At 36.1% G+C, this 20656-nt stretch overlaps 1 protein-coding gene and 3 non-coding genes across 7 annotated transcripts in view; 1 reads left to right on the top strand and 3 right to left on the bottom strand.

Moving 5' to 3' along the window:
• Sesn (Sestrin) overlaps positions 1-20656 on the bottom strand; it is a 248374-nt gene that overhangs the window by 91655 nt on the left and 136063 nt on the right. The window lies entirely within an intron of this gene.
• On the bottom strand, positions 5325-5397 carry Trnak-uuu (transfer RNA lysine (anticodon UUU)). The gene has a single exon. It is a non-coding gene; the product is annotated as a tRNA-Lys (tRNA).
• Trnak-uuu (transfer RNA lysine (anticodon UUU)) lies at positions 5491-5563 on the bottom strand. Its single transcript has one exon. It is a non-coding gene; the product is annotated as a tRNA-Lys (tRNA).
• On the top strand, positions 13600-13672 carry Trnak-cuu (transfer RNA lysine (anticodon CUU)). The gene has a single exon. It is a non-coding gene; the product is annotated as a tRNA-Lys (tRNA).

Raw genomic sequence — 20656 nt, 5'->3', positions numbered from 1 at the left:
GAAGACTCTTCTATCCGGCTAAATGAAAAATAAACCGCGACCCGATTTGATGGGACGCCACGTGGTGGCACGCGGTTTCGTTTGTATTGAAAGGAGCAAGTTCACGAAACGGCTTTACGAGGAAGAAATGATCTTTCGGGGGAACGGGTGCGCGCGGAGCTGCCAGCGCTGGAAAAAGCTCAAACAATGTGGGCTCTATAGGGAGCAAAGAGGTTTATGAACGAACGAGATCGTTAAAAGCGAAAATAAATTGGTGCAATGCCCGCGAGCAGTATGGGGGGGGGGGGGGTGCGATTACGAAATTCGTGGAAAGAAAAAGAAAGTCCATAGTCATCTTCTACGTGTACGATTTATTGTTCGATAATATGGTCACTTTACTAATACTTCTGGCTTGCATTGTACTTTTTTCGTTATTCTTAAAATTATCACTGTTATACAAGTTATGCAAAGTTGAAAATTCACGTTCTCTTACTTGTTCATATACATATATGTACATATGTGAATATCACTTATTCATAGTCGATGGCTTTATTGTTCGATAATACAGTCACTGTACTAGTACTTTTGGCTTGCATTGTACCTTTTTCATTATTCTTAAAATTATCACTGTCATATAGCAATTAAAATTCAAAAATTCACGTTTTGTGACTTGTTTATATGCATATATAGGTAATCAAAGTTGCTAATGGTTCCAATTACTTAAGAATTCAATAAAGTAAGAAATAAATCAGAATTTTTCCAAACTATTAGTATCGTCTAAGTCTTCTCTGAAAAATGACTAAATTAAATACATGGGAGTAATACCAGTCATTACTAGATAAACAGTGACGCAAATTCAAGAAGATTAAAATTTTCAATGTTTCCATTATTCAACACTGATAAGGATCCGTGTAAAGTTATGCAAATACGTGTATAAAATTTGTAAACGTAAGCTGAGGCAGTTATTGACGTAAGAATTAACCTGTTTGACAAGTTTCATTTCGATTTTAATTAGAGTTAATGGGAGATGAAAGCGTTTGTGCGATAAAAGTCAAGCGTGAAAAAATAAATAGTGATCTAGAAGTGACCTAGACCGAAAGTGTGATGCAAGAGGGCAGAGCATGATTTTTTATGCGAAAATATAATACGATCGATGCTGTATCCGATTATTAGAACGGCAATCTTTAAACATTTGTAACTCATAAAAGTTTTTCTAGGGTAGCACAAAGTTCGATAGAATCTAATATATGTGGTATCAGATTATTTTTGTCTACCGCAACAAACCATTGCAGGAAATCAAATTTCACTTAATCTCTCTGCCTTAAAATTTATCTACGGAAATGACAGCTTGCATAAACGTCCACAGTAATTACACACCAGAGAGAAAACTTGCAACAAAACCGAACAAGTTGCACCTTGTTTTGTAATTATTTCAGTGGAGAATTGTCATTCGTTACGTTAATTACTGCCCCAATTTATACAAAATACTAAATAAATTGAATTTATAACCGTAAAAAATACTTTTTAATCCATTTTTCATTGGTTTTTTTTCTTTAATATGTAATCAGTTCAGATGCAGCAAATGTATCTAGTTTATTTATAAATGTATAATTAAAAGCTTTCTGTGTAAATAATTTTATTTATGGCTGTGTGCAGTGCATCTGTAGTGGGAAGTCAGTATGTAATCGGAGTGTAACTCGAAATCAATACGGTTACATGAGAGAGTGTATCGATTGCGTCATCTTTAGGGGATGCTTTCGATAAGAATGCGGCACCCACAGTGGAAAACACTCTGAATATGTATCGCGATAATATGTAAAAGAAAGACAAGGAGGAGTCTGCGTGCGATTAGTCATCAAGATATTGCTCGACTGAATAAATAAAATATGATTACTCACTTCAGATTGAGGATTGTACATACAATTTCACATATTTGCAAATCACGAACAAATCGGAAGAAGAAAGCGCCGTCTGTGTAATCGTATACTATAGTTATAATAATAACAACAAAAATTTCTTCGTATATGCGGGTAAAAAATTCCTTCGAAGAAGTAATAACAAATAGAAAGTATTAAACTATTAGTTAATCGTATTTTAAACTGTGAACAATTTGCATGAAAAAATAAAAATAAACTAATCGAACAATAGTATCATTGCATTCGATTGTAAGAATGCTGATAAACTATAACTATACTTAAATAAGAAATAAGACAACAGATCGATCAGCAAACCAGGAAGTCATACATCAAGTTCAATGTCAACGGCGATTAAAAATCAGTAATTGGTGGACGAGCAAAAGTCAGACGTGCCACTTATGCAGAAAAGCGTATTTGAATTGTAATGCAAAGTCAATGTTAAATTTTTTACGTAAAAATGTTTATTGCTTCCTGGTTTGTCGTCGCATCTATTTCAAAGTAATTGGCAACATTACTATTCTTAGAACTTGTTGTATAAATTAGTTTGTTAATATGTATTTAATCCTATTAGGCTCGCAAAATATCGCGTTGAACTCGGTCCAATAAAAGATTTCTCACAATAGAAATAAGATAAAAATATTATCAGTTTCACAGAGGAAATAAAAGCGTTTTCGGTGACACTGTGGAGCACCGGTTTCGTTCTGATGTAACATATCCGACTCTTACGTGCGACGATTAATCAATTTTTCCAGCAGATAGTACCAATCCTTGCTCAACGCCCACTGTTTTCAACACTTGTTTTTCGAAATAGATAAGAGAAATGGTATTTGGGCAATAATAATTTCTGTGTACGCGGATCACGCCCTGCGTCAGCCGCCGCAAAATAAATGTCTGTTTTATGTCCGTGTAATGCGTATAATTTAAATGCAGATCCCTGTTTACGAGCGACAGTTTGTCTACGAGCCGCCTACGCGAAGAAAGCACGAGGTTACCAATTATTCGACACCGAAAAATCTTTCTCCCCTCGCGCGAGATTAGATAAACGTGATTGATCACGAACGCGAGTGTCCGCTGTCGAGAAAATTGCTACGCACGGTAGGGAATATAATAATTCAGACGCCTCGTGCTTTCTCCGATCCTAATAAATGGATTGCGAAGGTTTTATTAAATTTATTACAATATTTATACTCCGCCCGAATATTGTTATGCGCGAATGTATTTCCAAATTGAGGAATATAAACCAACATAAACGAGTTGGAAATTAAAATAATAGAATAAAAATGAATTTGGTAAGTTTTGAAATTTTTCTGGACATTTTCGATGCAAAGGGTAAAAAGAAAAATATATATAAATATAAATGTATTATCAAATCGAGGAATACAAACCAACATAAACGAGTTGGAAATTGAAATAATGGAATAAAGATGAATTGGAAATTTTCTGAAATTTTTACGAACGTTTTCGACAAAAAGAGTAAAACGAAAAAATAGTTTCATTCTGCCTCCAGTATACATAAGTTTGTGTTAAAAAAATGTATTTGCATAATGTTCCAGGAGTTGAGTAACGAACATGCCGTTAGAGGAGCAATCGAGATTCATAATTGTTTTTCATTTGTCGCTATGTTAATAACGTAGAAGGTTTTACGGACGTCGAATTTGCAAACGATAATGTTCCCCTCACGTGACAAGAGATTATCGTATTACGGGAAATGGTCAGTTATTCAGGAACGAGCTCTAACCTGGTAAATGATTAATTCAATCTCGTATATTCTTCTTTGCTAGTGTATATCAAGTATCGCCATACCAGGTGTGCGCAAATTGGAACAGGCTTCGTTAAAGTCGAATAATTTAATATCAAAACAAAATATAAATATCGTGATAAACTTTAATGTGCCGTTCCAATAAAAGGAAATATTGATTAATAGAACTTTATTAATGACATTTTATAAATGGTAAGAGTTACCTGAACTTGTGTAATCGCCCCGTCACTTTTCCTTACGCAGGAAAGTCTCTGCGCTCGTTCATGGTACGACTGCCGCAATACTCATATGTTGGCTCACCGATTGGAGAGTAGTGTGCACTTATATTCCATATTATCGTAGTAAATACACAAGAAAAGCTTTCCGATATTACGGCTTTTAGTGAGGTTATGCCACCATTGTAACATGTATAAGCTTGGGAGAAAATAAAGAAATCAATATTTCTCAAAAATTGTCAAAAATGTTGCAAATTGTTGCTTGCCGTCTAATATTAGAAAAAAAGGAAGTATAAACAAAATTTTCAAGAAGAAGAAACGCACGCCCAAACAGGGTCTCGAACCTTGGACTCCCAAATTAAAAATCTGATGCTCTAATTTCTTTTTTTTTTTAAATAATATTTATTTCGTCTCTTTTTGTGCATATCGGGTGATATATGCTATAAAAATAAACATAGAAAAGGTGGTTATATAACTACATAAATAGAATAATATATAACAGTTTTTCAAAAGGGTTCTGTCGCATAAGGAACAAATCAGTCATAAAATTGTTACGTCACAACTAACGCTCATGAGGCACTTTAATATTAATTTGCTGCTTGATTAAGTTTAATGCTACCAGTCATATAAGCCTACTGAGGGGAGCAAGTGAGTAGTGGGAAACAATGTGGAGAAGAGGAAAACCCAACGTAATGTCTATGGATCGTGGTTTTAACTGTTAAAATCTGTATTGCAATTCATATCTATATAATTAAATACATACTAAAAAGAGTATTCAGACACGGAAATTTTAACCCTCCTAAGTTGTTTTCTTGGAGATAATTCTCTTTTTAGCTTGAAGCTGTTCATTAACCATACGAACAATCGTTGACTGTAACAACTGTACATCCCTTATCAAATGAAAGCGTCCAGCAGGCTAATGATGCAACTATTATTACACTCCAATAGTGCAAGAACTTCGTCGAGAATCCTTGTTTTTGTTCGTTATTCTTATTTTAAGTCGTAATTGTTGCTACCGTTTTCTTTTTATTGTTATTATTGTTTGGTTATTTATTAACATTGTTCTATAAATATATCTTTACATTATTTGTAATATATATGCTACGTGCACTGTTGGACACTTCATTATTCATCCGCCTCTACCTACAGTGGCATCCAAGGTATTTAACAACTTTCCTATGGGGGACTGTTTTTTTTGTCATCAGTACCTGGTTTTGTTAAATTGATACTAAATAAATTTAGTGATTCTTTTATTCTTTGATAAAGGATCGACTTGGTTTACGTAACAAAATAGTTTCACGTTTGGCCAGGCTAACATCTGAGATTTTAGTTCAAAAATCAACTGAAAAATTCGGGCATTGAAGACATATGTTCTTTTAGTTAATTTTAATTGGCTTCGATGGAAATGTATTTACGATCGAAGAATATATCCCGGAAAGAAAAAAAAAAAAGAAGCGCCCGAACAGGGACTCGAACCCTGGACCCTCAGATTAAAAGTCTGATGCTCTACCGACTGAGCTATCCGGGCATTGAAAACACAAGTTCTTGTAGTCGATCTTAATTCGCTTTGCTACGAATGTATTTAAGAACGAAGAACATCCCGGAGTGGGAAAAAAAGAAGCGCCCGAACAGGGACTCGAACCCTGGACCCTCAGATTAAAAGTCTGATGCTCTACCGACTGAGCTATCCAGGCATTGAAGACTGCTTTCCTATAGGTAGTATATGAGTGTACCCACATCGACATGAACAATTTACAATAATAATTTATTGTTATAATAAATATTAGTTGCAAATTATTGCATACATAAAAAACGTACAAAAAAAAAACTTATTAAAAAGAGTTTGCAGTGGTGATAACTCATAATTGATGGTTTGAAAAAATTACATAATCAATTTGTAAAAATCCAATTATCTGAAATTTTACTACAATCCATATTATTTTTTGCTTATTACGGCCTAATGGCAAAACCGAGCACATGTGGCACTGCCAATCTGAATTATTATTCAATTTCCACTGTTTGGGTTACTCAACGATCGTTACTCGTTATAATATAACATAACATGCACGAAATTATCATTAGAATATTAACATCAAAGCGGCATGAGATAAATATAAACTGACCGATAATTGCTACGTTAATGGTGTGGTACAAGGACCGATTGCGAATAATAAAAACCAAGGTTGTCTATCGAAGACGCAGCTGCAACTGTAACTGAATTGTAACCAGATATTAATGCGCGTGCGATCGATTTTTATCGTTACACACGAGGAACTGATAACAGCTGGAGTTTAAATTAACTGCCTGTGGCGTTTTCTCATGCGTCTATGAAGCATCGACAAAATGTATTATTCAATGACAAATTTTCATGATAAGAGGGAAAAACGAAAATAAACTAACCTCAATTTTGCTTAGATCTTATCTTCATACATTTATGTATACATATCATATGCTGTATAATAGGATTTCGTACGTGTATCCTATGTGACCTAATTAAGTAACAGTAATATACTACAGTTAAAATGAAGATTAATATTCTTATTAGGTTGTAAAACAAAGAATTATCGCTCTCGTAAATTAAATATGGTACTAAATGTCTGCGAAATAATGGCCTTCATTGAATGTAGTTTCTCAGTCTATAATTCTATTACTATAAAATGCCATCGATGCTTATGATAAGTATTTTTATTAAAATTACATTATTACTTCAGGAATGCTTTATGGATCAATTTCTACCGTCCTTTTTTTTCAATTTAACTTGCCCTCCCCCTCGTGTCTTTATAAACCTCATCTGCTTAATTATTACCAATTATCCTTCTTCTCCCTGATCCGCGTCCTCTCTTTTACTCTATTTGTAGCTCAACAAGAAACAGAGGAACAGTTTTAACCAAACTCTGGCAACAGCCCGAGGAAACTGTTTACTTCTGGCAGCCGATCGGAAAGTCGAATTAATTCGATTAAACGCCTCGTGCTGGTGAAAACTGGGGATGTACGGATTCGGGATAGACTAGGTTGAGAAAGTAACGAAAATACTTTTGTTAAAATAGAAATTGATAAATTTTCGCGCACCGGGGATTGGATTTGTTGTTTGAAACAGATACAGTGTCGACTATGGGGATTTTATATAGTTTGAATAGATGATTGTATTCGGGCCACATTGCGAAGACGTAAAGGTATCGAAGAATTTCGCAATCCTAAGGATAGTTTCAGAATATCGAATTCTGGTAACCGATTTTTGCACACAAGTAGCACATATTTAAAAACTTGTAGCTGAACGAACATGGATCATATTTTATTCAAATTTCAAAGAAACAAATGATATATTATACGATTGATAGATTCTGTTTGATATCGCCATCGCTAATTTAAATCGTTGTTATACTGCAACAACCTAATGGTAGTCAGTGTATAGTCTCGCGACGAGCTCACTTTATCGAACGGATTCGTCCCTCTCCCCTGTTTCCGTCCTTTTGTCGCGTACTCGCAAAAAGTTGGGCTACTCAAGGTACATAATTGGAACGAAAGGAGGGAAGGCGATCTCTCTCGGTTTGCGCGCGCTCGTCGCGCTATTTGCGTACCGCGAAAATGAAAAATCCGAGGCGAGAAAAGACGTGACAACGGAGTGCAGCCTTGACATGAACCGACTCCTCGTGTCGCGGAGCTAATGTAGCTCGCGACCAGAATTATCGTCAGTTAATTAAACAATCAGTTCCTTCAGTTTCGGTGACAGTCTTCCACGTATCGCACGAACTGTCAATTTTTCCGTGACGAACATCAGCCGCGACATAACCCTATCGTAGGTCGATGATGGAAAATTTATTCGTTTTACTGAAAACATGTAGCTGTTGTAATGATTACAAAGTTTTGCATCATAATCAGCTTCCTTCCATATATTCAACTTTGTTGTCAATACCTGGCCCACTTGCGTCAATAGGAATATTTTAGACTTTAAATGAATCTCTTTTGTTGTATTTGCCCAATGCTTCGCAGATTAATACGTAATCCGCAAGATCAATAAAAAAAGATTCCTGACATTATGAGAATATTTCTATGAGAACTTATTAGGGGTCGATAGATCTAATATCGAAGCTTCTGTTATATTCTTTTTTTTCACAGATTTATCAATATAAGATATCAAAAGAAAGAATACAAGATGTCAATAAGAATCAATATAAGATAAATATTATTATTAATATTATTATTAAATATTATTATAATATTAATTATAAGAAATTGCTTAAAATCATTTTATATTTCGATTTCCAAAAAAATCGCTGATTTTCGCCAAAATAAAATGCAATTAATTGAATGAAATGAATAGAATTTTCAGCATCGTACAAATAACTTTGTTACGTTGGCTTTAATTTTGATGCAGCCTCGTAGCAAGAAAATCAACACTATACAAAGGTCGGAGTGCAAGGATAACATCTATGCGTCTTCGTAATGGTGGAAAAAATGAGATTTTAGTCTGAAAGTTCGGAAGTCTACGCAAACAGGCTATAAAAGTTTAAGAGACTTCGGATTGTGCTTGTTAGGATATTGTGATACACTTTTATCTATACTTGAATGACAAACCGAAAAATTTATAACGTAAACAGCATTGAGGAACTTTGATAAGCAAAACAATATAAGTCTGTCGTAAGTGAAATAAACATGATACGTATCCGAAGAAACTTTTCCTTTATTTAGTAGGCACTTTGCATTTTTCAATTGTACGGAATACAACGTCGTCTTTTGCAGCGGAGATAACCGTGAACCAAAGAAATGGCTTTCATAGATTTCAAAATATTAAATCAGATTTCTCAACTAATACTCGATGGCACTTGGGACTCGGAAAGTCCCGGTAATTTACAGTGATCCTATAAATTGAATAATGCCAGAGCAAACGCATCTACTTAAATATTCTCACCGTACTATCTGAATCATTGTATATTAAATCCAGTAATCATACGACTTAAAAATATTGCGAAACATCTGTTCAAGATCTACACTCCATAAAAAGCGTCGATAGAGTACTATGTAAGACTAATCTAATCGTCGCGAGGTACATTAGATAAATGTAAAGAGATAAATAAAAATTCAACTGTTGCAAATACGATTTTTCACTATTTTACATTATGGAAGAATGATTGAATTAACATATAGGTACTCGTTCAAGGATCAGAATTAAAAACCTCTCGCGATTAATTAAATAAATAAAGTAAAAATAGGAACTAAAATTTAACATTGAGCTACTGTGAGCTCCAATATTATTATATGAGTTTTTAAATATTAAATACCTTTCGCGATTACAAAAATAAATAAAATAAATAAGATAAAAATGAAATTAATAAAATTGATAAAGTAAATATTGTTTAATGCCAATGTTATGAAAGTATAAAAATGTTAGTAGATTTAATTAGGAAACGTGTCGAGCCTTTTCGCACGGGAAGAACGTTTTCTGCGGACGCGATTTACATGACGCCTCCTCGAGCGACTTTCCACCCCATTCGAACCCAAAACCGAAATCGAGATCGAACGCGAGCGGTATCGTTGTGGATGGAGCATTACGATACCAGTGATTCAGGGTCGTCGTCCAGCAAACGAGCGTGGGGGACTTCCCCGAAGCAAAGATTCTTGGCGGCGAGCCACTAACTTCCCGATGTGTCAAGTTCTCAATATTAGAAGTCACGCACGAACGCGGAGAATCTTTGTCGAGAGCTTTCATTCCCATACTTCACCCCCTTTTATGCGTACTAACCGAGAGGAAAATGTTTGAAATACGGATAAAGCTTTGCTAAAACTGGGAACTACAAACGGGTATCAAAAATGTCGTTTTGCTATTTTTGCTTTTCTTTTGGGTATCTTGATAGTTGAGATTGTAATGTCGGATGGACTTTTTAAAAGTTGAAAATTTGAAAAGTTGAAATTGCCATAAGCAATACCATTTGTTTATTCTGTTAATTATCAAAACATTCATACTTCAAAAGATACTCGGTGTTTCTAGATTTATCTCTATGAAACAATTACATAGTAAAATAGTCAAAGGAATTTTTCAAAGATCTTCCAAACCTTTCGTGCTCTAGCCTGGGTAACATCATCTATTGCAAATTAACTTGATTAACTTTAGTATAGCTTGATTTACCTTAAACTAGTTTTGTCTACTTTGGGTTAACTAGCAACGGTTTAATGGTCCCTAAGAGATTCTTTGGTCTATCTCTTCAAGTAAATTAGACTGGTTCAAAAGTCCTTGATAATTGCTTTGGCTTAACATGAGCTAGCTTGGAATATTTCAATGATACATTCTTAAATATGATCAATTTTTAATATTCAAATCCCTAGTAAACATTGTCTTTTCCGACGGTTAATTCAATACGAATATTCTGTTTTAAAACGCCGATTTACTCAATAAATGCAATCGATTTTCGCGACTTGATTTCTACTTGCGGTTTGGTTCCGAACTCTCTCAATATCGCAGATAAACGTGCCTCTGTTCGAGGAATAGGTATATTCGTTCCGCGAACGATTGCGGATTGTTCGCCGCCGTTTACTCCGCCGAGCCGACGTATGGATACGTAATGATTAATCACGGATCGTGGCGTGACTGTTTTGAGGAAAGATCAATTGTGCCCCAGTGATACGTGAATCTGGACACGTCCACGCTCTGCATGTGACGTCAATTGTGACATCGGTCAGTTGATACTGCCTTTATGACGGCGAATGAAATCGGCTGACGACACTGACGATGCATTCTACCAAGGTCCCGGAGCTTGATCATTGTCGCGAGAATCGTCAGCGGTGTTTCTTTGAGCCTACCGGACCTATGGTTTCTCAATGAAACGCGGTTCTGCCGAACAATGGAATGCAATTTGAGAAATCGCGAACGAGGCAATATTTTTACTTGAAAATCGAAAATTTAATAGAATATCAATTTGCATAACATAGTAAGATATACGCTGCAAAATAGTCTTATCAAAAGTATATATTACATTCTTACGTATTCGCTACACTCCCTTCCCTCTTCTACTATTACTATATATTTTCTTTACACAGCGCAAATATGGTAAAGCAAATATGGGGAATACACGGCCCACCTCGCGTATCTTGCTGAAGATTTTTCCGCTTCCCTGCCCAAAAAAAAAAATTATCATTGTCATTATTTTATATTATTATTATTAGTAATATTACATTATGTATATATAAACGATATTGCGCGCGGCCAGCGATGTTGGAGGGACACCGGTCAGCACTAAGACCTTTTTCCCCCACCAACACTACAACCAGGCCCTCTCTAACACTCGGTGTTCTTGTCGGAAGACTAGACAACCGCTTTCGACACTCTTAAAATAGTACTCTTCTGATAACCACGAAGCAAATAAAATAAAATCAAGCACACCAAGCAACGAGGGTTAGTTAACTTTTAAACCTCAGAATCAAACTGTTATCGTTACGAAGCACATCGTAACATACATATTATTTTATTGTTTGCTATTTATCTTGGTGGAGTGAAAACGGCTGTTGAAGTTAAAATTAATTGAATTGTATTATATTGAGTAAATTAACTGGGAAAAAGATTGTCCACGATTATTTTATTTTAGTTAAATATTCAGTATTATTCGGCGTTCTAATTTTAGTGTTATATTTATTTAATGTAAGTATATAATCTGTCTTTGTTATAAAATTCGTAGTCTAATAATTCAATTTGCGAATACAGTTTTTCAGAGCTTGACTTTCTTCAGCGAAAAATGTGTACCACTAGTTTTCGAAACGATCCTTAATTATCGACAGCCGACACTTTTAGGAACACGCAGGTGCCTTCGAGCGTGTCGTTCATCCAGCGAGAATGGTGCCGCGGGAAAACGTGAACGTTGAACACGATTCCGGTGCGTACGTCGCGTCGGAAAGCACGGTGATTAACCCAGAAAACCCAATGATCGTGTATCGACCAATGCACGGGCCCCTCGCAAAAGACAGAGGAAGAGCGAACGCGCTGGGATGAGGAAGGGGAAGCAGGCTGTTTCTAAAAATCTCATCGTGCTAGCTCGCATCCCTTGGAGACTTGCCAGCGCCGGCGAATTGCAAATATAGGCGGTTAATGCTAGCCTCACACCGAGTCTGCTCGACACCGTGATGAAAACACATATGAAATTAACACTACCGGTCGATAGTATCGGACAGTCTGAATATCATCGGCATACGTACATCATATTTAACCTTTTCAGAGATTAATTTTATAGTAGAGAATCATATAGTTATTTTTTTATTTTTTATTTATTATCCATTTCATTTCATTTAATGAGGTTTTTTCCGTATTGTTGAAGGATTCTACAGCAAATAGATTTTCAACTGATTCTTATTTTCTTTATACTTAGAATAAGCATTACGTTAAGAAAACTAAACGTACACATACGTGACAGTATCCCTGAAGAGGTTAACTTACATTGAACAATTTTGAACGCACGTGACATCAATAGAATAAATATACATACATATTATTGTCTTAGTAATTATAAAAAAAAACTCTTATAGAAAAGACTTAAAAACTTGTAATAGTTACATAGCATATAAACACTTTACGCATACAAATAGTACCAGTGATAAAAAGTTGTTGCGCTCGATTGAAAAGTTTTTATAAAATGGAATTAAGGGGAGCAACCAAACGTGACAACATTTGTTACGATACGTGTACATCCACAAATAGATCTTTTTTCATTGATTTTTCATACTTCAGCGACTATAAGAAAGAAACCACTTAAACGCTATTGATTATTCTATCGCGCGAAGAAGTCGCGAAGAAAATAAATCCGAAGTATAAATAGCAATAGAATCACGGTTGCAGCACGATAAAACTATCATCCGGAAATCGTGATGTCACGAAGCAGTTTCTATAAAACACAATAATGCATCAGATGTTCAGAACGATCACCCTTTCTAGATAGGAGTTCCGTAGGGTCTTCGCGTTGAATCTGCTAAACGTTACATGAGAAATGAGTTCTTTTGTAGCGCCAAGGGACCGAGTCTTCTATTGATGCATTCTACGTATAAGCAGCGTTGATGGCCCCGGCATTATCTGATGTCTAATCTAGGCTAAGCTAGCGAATCAAGGGATCGGACAACTGATAGGATTAGCGCCTACAAAGGAGCATTATTTATTAACGAGACAGGGACCTGGGAGTTACTGTAAGACGTAAAACGAATCCCCTCGCGCGAGTCCCTTTCTCGGCTGGAATTTGAATCGGATAATGAATGATTGCCAAGATAAACAGTGCGTACAATATTAATCTCGAACGCCGTTCCGCAAGAATTAAATTTTGAGAGATCCTTTGAACGTCATTGGAGCTTCTGTAGAATCTTAGGTCCTTAATACTTGGACGCAAGAGTGTCAGCAGTGAATGGTAATTCGACGTAACGGGTCTGCAGTATTAACCCCTTGCACTCCGTAGACGCCGCTGTTGCGCCATTGAAACTGTTGTAGCACGTTCCAAAATGATTTTTATAAATATCACGAAAGTTTGGATTTAAAAAATCGTTGAAAGTTAAATTGTTATATAAGTCGTGAGACTCAATTTCATACCCGTAGGATGAGTTTTGTTATGTAAAATGGAAATAATAGAAGCCGAAAAAATGATTTTAGATTTTCAGTTGAAATGGCTTCGAGTGCAAAGGGTTAATCTGAATACATCGTTTCGTAATTTGTTGGCGGGAAATCGTGAAAAGCTTGTTCGGAGCTGTTCCAACGACTTGCAAGCGCGCCCGGCTAGCTCAGTCGGTAGAGCATGAGACTCTTAATCTCAGGGTCGTGGGTTCGAGCCCCACGTTGGGCGAAATCATAATTTTTTTTTCACCTTTCCGCGATCCCACCGATCGGCCGCAATCTACCGGCGTCAATATTTAAGAATCTCCCTATCAGCTAAGCGTTATATCACACGGAACAACCTGGAGGAAACGTTGTCTGATAAAAAGAGAACGACGGCTGAGCGGGATGCCGTGTTTTTGCACGTGCTGCGCCGGTGTTTTTCCTGCTCCATTTCAAAGTACGCTCTGCCCGCGGCGCATAAATAATCAAAATCATTTCCACTCGTGATCTTATCGAAATCAATAAACTGACGGCGCGGCGAGAGGCGGTTTAATGCACGATACGCGTCTAACGGTACGGCGATAAATAATGGAATCAAGAAAAGAAAGGCGACACAACTATGCAAACTTGCAACGATAGCCGTTAAGCCAGCAAGCCTTAACCAAAATGTTGCCATGAATAATTTCATGGCTGATTGAGCAGTAACTTCGTTTTCCTGTTAGCTATGAAATAACTTTTCACTACTTATATTTTTAATCGATTTCTCGTTATGAATATTCATCACCAACTTCAGAATGTTTGAATAGTACATAATGTTGCACTTAGTCTATGGTTTAATAGTTGAACGTTTCCGAATGATTTTTGAAAAGGATTAAATAAAACTTAACCAATGAGAAGGTAGGAAACATATTAAGCTTTGCAGAAGAAAACGAACCAAATTTTAATTTGTGATTATCAATTTTAAAGGCGCAAATTGAAGTGAAAGTTATTATATTTTATTATAAGATGACAAACGTGTAAATAATAAGAAATGCAAGGAAGGGGGTGACAAGAGTATTGAACTACACTATTTATTTATCAGTAAAAGTATATTTCGAATATATCATTTAACTCTTTCACCATCACTTTTCTTATAAACTAGAAATTGTATAAAAAAATGTTTTGAACAGAAGTTTAATATAAAGAAGAGCATATACGAGAATAATCAATATTTTGCTACTTTCCTTTTCATCAAAATGTGTGGATCATCTTGAGTTTTTTAATTACAATTTGCAACATTTAATCATGTCACTCGAACGTCTATTAAATACAGGATAAAAAATTGTTAACGTGTCAGGGTTCAGAAGTTAACGTTTATCGAGATATCCTTTGGTGATTTTTAATGCAAAAAATTATCAGAACGTTGTCCATTATAATCAATGTAAGCATAAAGTAAGCGACTAAATAATGCAAATGGTAAGTGTATGTATATATTTCGTTAAGTAACCTTTATAAAAAAAAGGAAAATAGCAGAAAATTAATTGTTACCATGTATGCTCCTCTTTATGTCAAACAATTTTTGTTAGAAATACTTTTGATGCAATACGTAATTTACAAGAAAATTTAAAATGAAGGAGTTGAATGACACTTTATTGATAGAGAACAGAACCGGCTAAAATGTAAAACAACCATATTACAAATATTATTTAAAATGCTTGGTGCTACATATGTATGCAGCCAAGATAAGATAATATATTTATTTCAAGGCGAGCCTAGAATGTAAAATATAAAAATAGAAACATTTTTATTTGAATAATTTAAAGAACTTGCTCTCCAAATATATTGTATGTATTGAAAACACTGCTACGCAGCGCAGAATATGATTGGAGGTGCCATAACTGAAATAGTACAAAGAAACAAAATACTTTGTTTAAAATTTTCTTCGTGCACTCATCGAAGTTTAAGTTGTAAAATAGGGTCCTCTCTCATCCCGGAAAAGATGATTTTCTTTAATTTTTATTATTTAGAGTTTTAATTATTTAGAGTTTTTCTTATTTCACGTAATAACGATCAAGTCATAAAAGGACCTCGAAATTAACTATGAATTTTGAATTCGTATAATCGAAGTTCTACTGTATTCTAGTTCACACGTTAGCGGTAAGTTTGTCAATGATTTTTTCAAGATTTTTGAAACCCATTAGAAAACTAGATCTTTAGATATCACGTCAGCTATGTCAAACAGTAAGATCTGTAGAAAATTCAGTCCCAAGTATTTCTTATCAGTTATGTGAAAATATCTATACTTAAAATATCTATGTTCTGTAAACAAAATCATTAAAAACAACAAGAAAAATAAAGAATCCTGCTTCGTTCGAAGTTCTATTATATGCAATGCCAAATTTCCCTCATTTGTTCGGTTTCTATTCTTCGACTGAAGATTGTTTGATACCTTTAGAACCATTTCAAATGAAATGCCGGATTTCATTGAATTTTCATGACACGGCTCAATGGAGCAACTAACCAAAATTCCATCTGAATCGTGAACAAATAGTAGCAGTTATATGTATACGAAGATACAGATTTCGAGCGGCCGTATTGAAAATGGTCAGAAATCGTAGTTGGAACGAGGTGGTAGGTAAGGGGTACAAAACGCGTCTCGAAAGACGGTTGGGATCTGAAGGTCGACCTCGGAGATCTCTGAGATCCCCTAGAACCGGGTCCTAAGAACGATCAAGATCGACCACCATAAAAGTAACGAGACTCACCGGTGCGGGGAGCAGAGGTGGACGTGAATTGAAAATTTCAAAGGCGACTGTCCTCGCGGTAGACCTGAGAAATTTCGTCGGACAGGTGCGTCCCTTGTGGAAAAACATTGTTGAGAGGTGAGGAGGGACGTGGTGGAGGCTCGAGTGTACGGGGTGATCGAAGGTGGTCGCTTCGAACGTGCAGAATACAACGTCGGGGTGCCAGGTGTTTCGGAAAGTTATTTTCGATTGCAGTTTCAGTGAGAGTGCTGTGGAGAGAGGGTAAGGGCCGGTCCGCGGTGTAGTGTATTTTTAGGTGGTGCACGGCATGCGGCACACCACCGCAACGTTTCGACACGACCTAAAATAAAGTGTTTATCGAACGATACCGGCGGATCGCAGCCGGTGTGAGCAACCCAACTTTCGTCCCTGCCAGCGAAAGTAGATCGGCTTACAGGACAAAGACAATGGGTAATTAATAGCCCGTGGTTCCTTCCGTTCCGCGACCGATGCTAATGACAGATCCCTGGACATCGTCGCTTCTAATTCCCGGATCTAACTGTACCTGATCGGTACTGAACCGTACTCGTTCGCAATGTACAGGGTGTCCCAGAAATGTTGCAATGGGTGGGTTCCTGAGTTAATTTAAAGTAACTTTTTCCTTGGCAAAAGTTTCTTCGTGAATTCGTTAACAAGTTATGAAGAGAAAACCTGGATCGATCGGAGAATGAGTACTGTGGCGACCCGTGCACGTGCACGTCGTCAGGTCGCCGCCAATTGTTTCAGAGTTCTTTTTGTTTCTGGACGGTCGACGACGAACGCTCTGGCGATATAGACGCGCGACGTTTTCCGCACGACGGCCACGTGGCAGCAACGAAATAAATTTATTAAACGCGAATTCGAGATTGTTAATTCTCCCGCGTAATTTACGAAATTTCTTATTACACCTGATACCGTCATCGTAATTATCATTTGATGATAGAACTGTTTCATGATAACTGCTCATAGATTTTTGTATGTTCTATTATGGGTTTGAAAAGACAATAACAAAAGCTCAAAAATGAATAGATCAAACATAAACATTAAGATATACAAGGAATTTCATAATTCGTCTGAATACGTCATTACTATTATGCCTGGACGTTGACCATAACGTATACATACATGTATAGGACATATACGCTGAGAGGGATGAGTAAGATTTTTGTTGCACTTAGTTTTTCACTTATTAAATTTTGAGAGACTCTTAACCCTTTGCGCTCGAAGCCATTTCAACTGGAAATCTGAACTAATTTCTCTGGCTTATAGTATTTCCATTTTATATAACAAAGTGCATTTTAAGCATATGTGATTGATTCTTCTCATTCTTATTAACATAACATAACCTTAACAATTTTCAAAATGCAAACTTTGTTAGCATAAAGATTATTTTGCAACGTAATAGAACAATTTTATGGTGCCTCACAGTCACCACTCGAGTGCAAAGTGTTAATACTTGGGCACAAGAGTGTCCAATTAAAATTAAAATTTCAAATACACGATATGCCGTGAGTCCTATTTATATTTTCGCGATTGATTATCACAGCGATTCGCAAGGTCATCAATTTTTTTGTATTTTGTATTTTCAAAAATTACCAGATCATTGATACATGCCTCGAGTATTGTCGGCTCTGATATCTGTACAGCAGACGGCATTAAGCTACATCTCCGATACTTGATTCATATTTATCACGTCTACGGACATCTCACAATCTAACGCGTAAACAATGCTCTTGATAACATGCTTTTTCAAACGCGGATAATGAAGTGCCGATTGCAAAACCGTAGAGCGACAAACTAACAATAAGATTAACCCTTATCACCGTTGAATGATTAGATAGTTTTATAAATAAGTCTCGCGAGGAACTCTGTGTACGTAAGTGAGAATCAATCGGGGGGGGGGGGGGGGAAAGAATCGTCATTCTAACAAAAAAGTCAATTTGCACGTTGTGGTACACGTTTCATAAAATACGATATGAAAAATAAACATGTACATATTATATACGTATATATCTTTCAATTCTTATTTTTCTTTGTCTAATTTGAGGATTTCCTAATTTGGAGATTTCCACTGCTAAAAAGGACTGGTAATAAATAATAACTATATGAACAAGTTTCTTACCAAATAAAACAGCTATTTCAACCTTCGAGTGACGGACGGTCGTACAACTAACATAAAGGACTTTTTAATTAACGCTTACAAACTAATACAGAATGTGTACAATGTCAGGAAGACATAGACACTTGCTCGCCATGAAATGGTTTCTAATATGTTATTTTTGTATTCAGTTAGAATTGCAACAGGCAGTAAAAGTCTTCGCACACTCATAAAACATCTCTTCCGTTATCCGTTTCTACATGAATTCATTATGGTATATCAATCTTTACATTTGCCGGCGAGATATAAAAGTTTTGTAAAGGTACAACTTACAACTTTTCTGATCGTTTTTGAAGATGCCGACGATTTATCCCCGACGAGATAAATCATATGGAAGATGAAAAGTTGATATTGAGTACTTTTTGAACCGTTTTGCATTTTGAGGATTCTACATAATATGATATAATGAATAATATTAACGTGGAAATACATTTTGAAGTCTGAATAAATAATGTCTGTTGTAATTTTGGGATATGGGTCAAGCTGGACGACCAAGAATGTCGAGAAAACATTGTTTATTTAATTTTATACGGTAACACTTATCCGAACGACCTGTTTCAAATTTTTTAATTTACGATTATTGAAATTGTAATTAGGTGTATGTATAAATATAAATTTAAAGTAAAGGAAAACTTAACAAAACAACATATTTGTATATTTCTACTATTTCTAGTATTTTTAATATAAAAATATACTCATACGATCTTTTGTTAAATTTTATTTATATACCACTAAAAATGTAATAGATACTTTGAGTCTATAATTGTTCATACCAATGAATAATAAAAATCGTAAAAATTCAGAATAAATGGATGCTTGTTATTCGTACAAATCAACATTAAATAGCTGTCTTTAGTGTTCTGTGAACTTAGCGTTAAAATATTTGTGACAAGATAACAGAATTTTCTTTCGGCTTACACAAGACCGGAAAAACATTCGTACTTAACGAATAACTGTTAGAATATCTTCGTGAGTCGGACTCGTCAAAATAAGGGGAAATGCTAACAGAACCGGCGTTCCCCTGCGATTTCGGGTTCTGGCACGTGACATAGAGGACTGAGCCACGGGGTTACCACGTGATAGTGCGTGTTCAGAGCGAAGAATATCGCACGTGCGGCGCGAAGGCACGAGCAGCGAAAACGTGGCTCCTCGAGTGGCCGCGACGACAACTGCGCGCCGCGCCGCGTTGTAAACGTATCCGGGTGCATGCTATTTTGTGACTGGCCTAATTCTTCTTCCGCGGCGCAAGATGCTGTTCCCCGACGAACTCGGAAACGATCGTACCGACGGCAAACAACCGCGGTGGAAGTCGTATCGGCGGAATCGCGGAATTCGTTGCTCGCAGACAGGTTCGAGAGATCCTCGACCTTATTCCGATCTAGACGATAGATTAAACGTTCCGGTAGACCAACACGAATAATCCGCGACGGCTGATTAACGCCGCGGTGCGTACTTTCTTAACAAAAACACGTTGCGATATTGGCGAATCGCCGCTAAAGATACCCCCACCTGGTGAGCCTGACTTCTAATCAATCCGATACTGGTTTAGGAATTTAAAGATCTAGTAATCAACTGTAATATTTTTGTAGAAAACATAAGCATGCTTTTATGACATCTTTTTATTAATTAAAATTGTGGTCGTGAAATCATATTTGACGTGTGCGACTATAAAATGACCCTACTGCAGATTTTTGTGGAAAATGAACAATTGCTACGCGAATTAAAAGAAGCAGGAATTATATATAAATTGCATTTGTTCCTTCTATTATTTCAAAATTTATTTATGTTTAGTAGTTAGTATTTTAAGTATGATTGTAGGTACGATTATAGGTACGAATGTAGAGAAAAGCCAGTGTAACCTACGACTACGTTCGCTAAAATCGTACTTCTTGGATATTCCCCAAATGTATGTGTATGATTATAAGTCAATATGAATATGTATGCAGATTACTTCCTTGCGGAATCTAATAGAGACCTTGACAGAGAATAAAAGTTCTGCTATTGTTTCGAAGTTACGGCATTATTACGATGGAAAGACCGACAATTATGTAGATTCGTAGACTAGTTATGACGAGTTCCTAATGGTATTAAACAGAAACAATGACCTCGCTGACTAAACCTCGCTAAAAAAATTTCAGATGGTATCCATATATTTCTCCGACACGTTTACGAGCTTGTTTTCCGGTTCGCTCGCGTAGGTGTGACGTAATTTCACCGCAGACGACTATTTATCCATGGATTTTGGAGTATCCGAGTGGATTGAAAACAATGACCTCGCGGCGTTTTAATCTGGACGCATCGTAAATCGGCG

Source organism: Augochlora pura, chromosome 1 (genome assembly GCF_028453695.1).
Source record: "Augochlora pura isolate Apur16 chromosome 1, APUR_v2.2.1, whole genome shotgun sequence".
NCBI lineage: Eukaryota > Metazoa > Arthropoda > Insecta > Hymenoptera > Halictidae > Augochlora > Augochlora pura.
The sequence above is the reverse complement of the archived record's forward strand: the minus strand, read 5'-3'. Positions and strand labels throughout refer to the sequence as shown.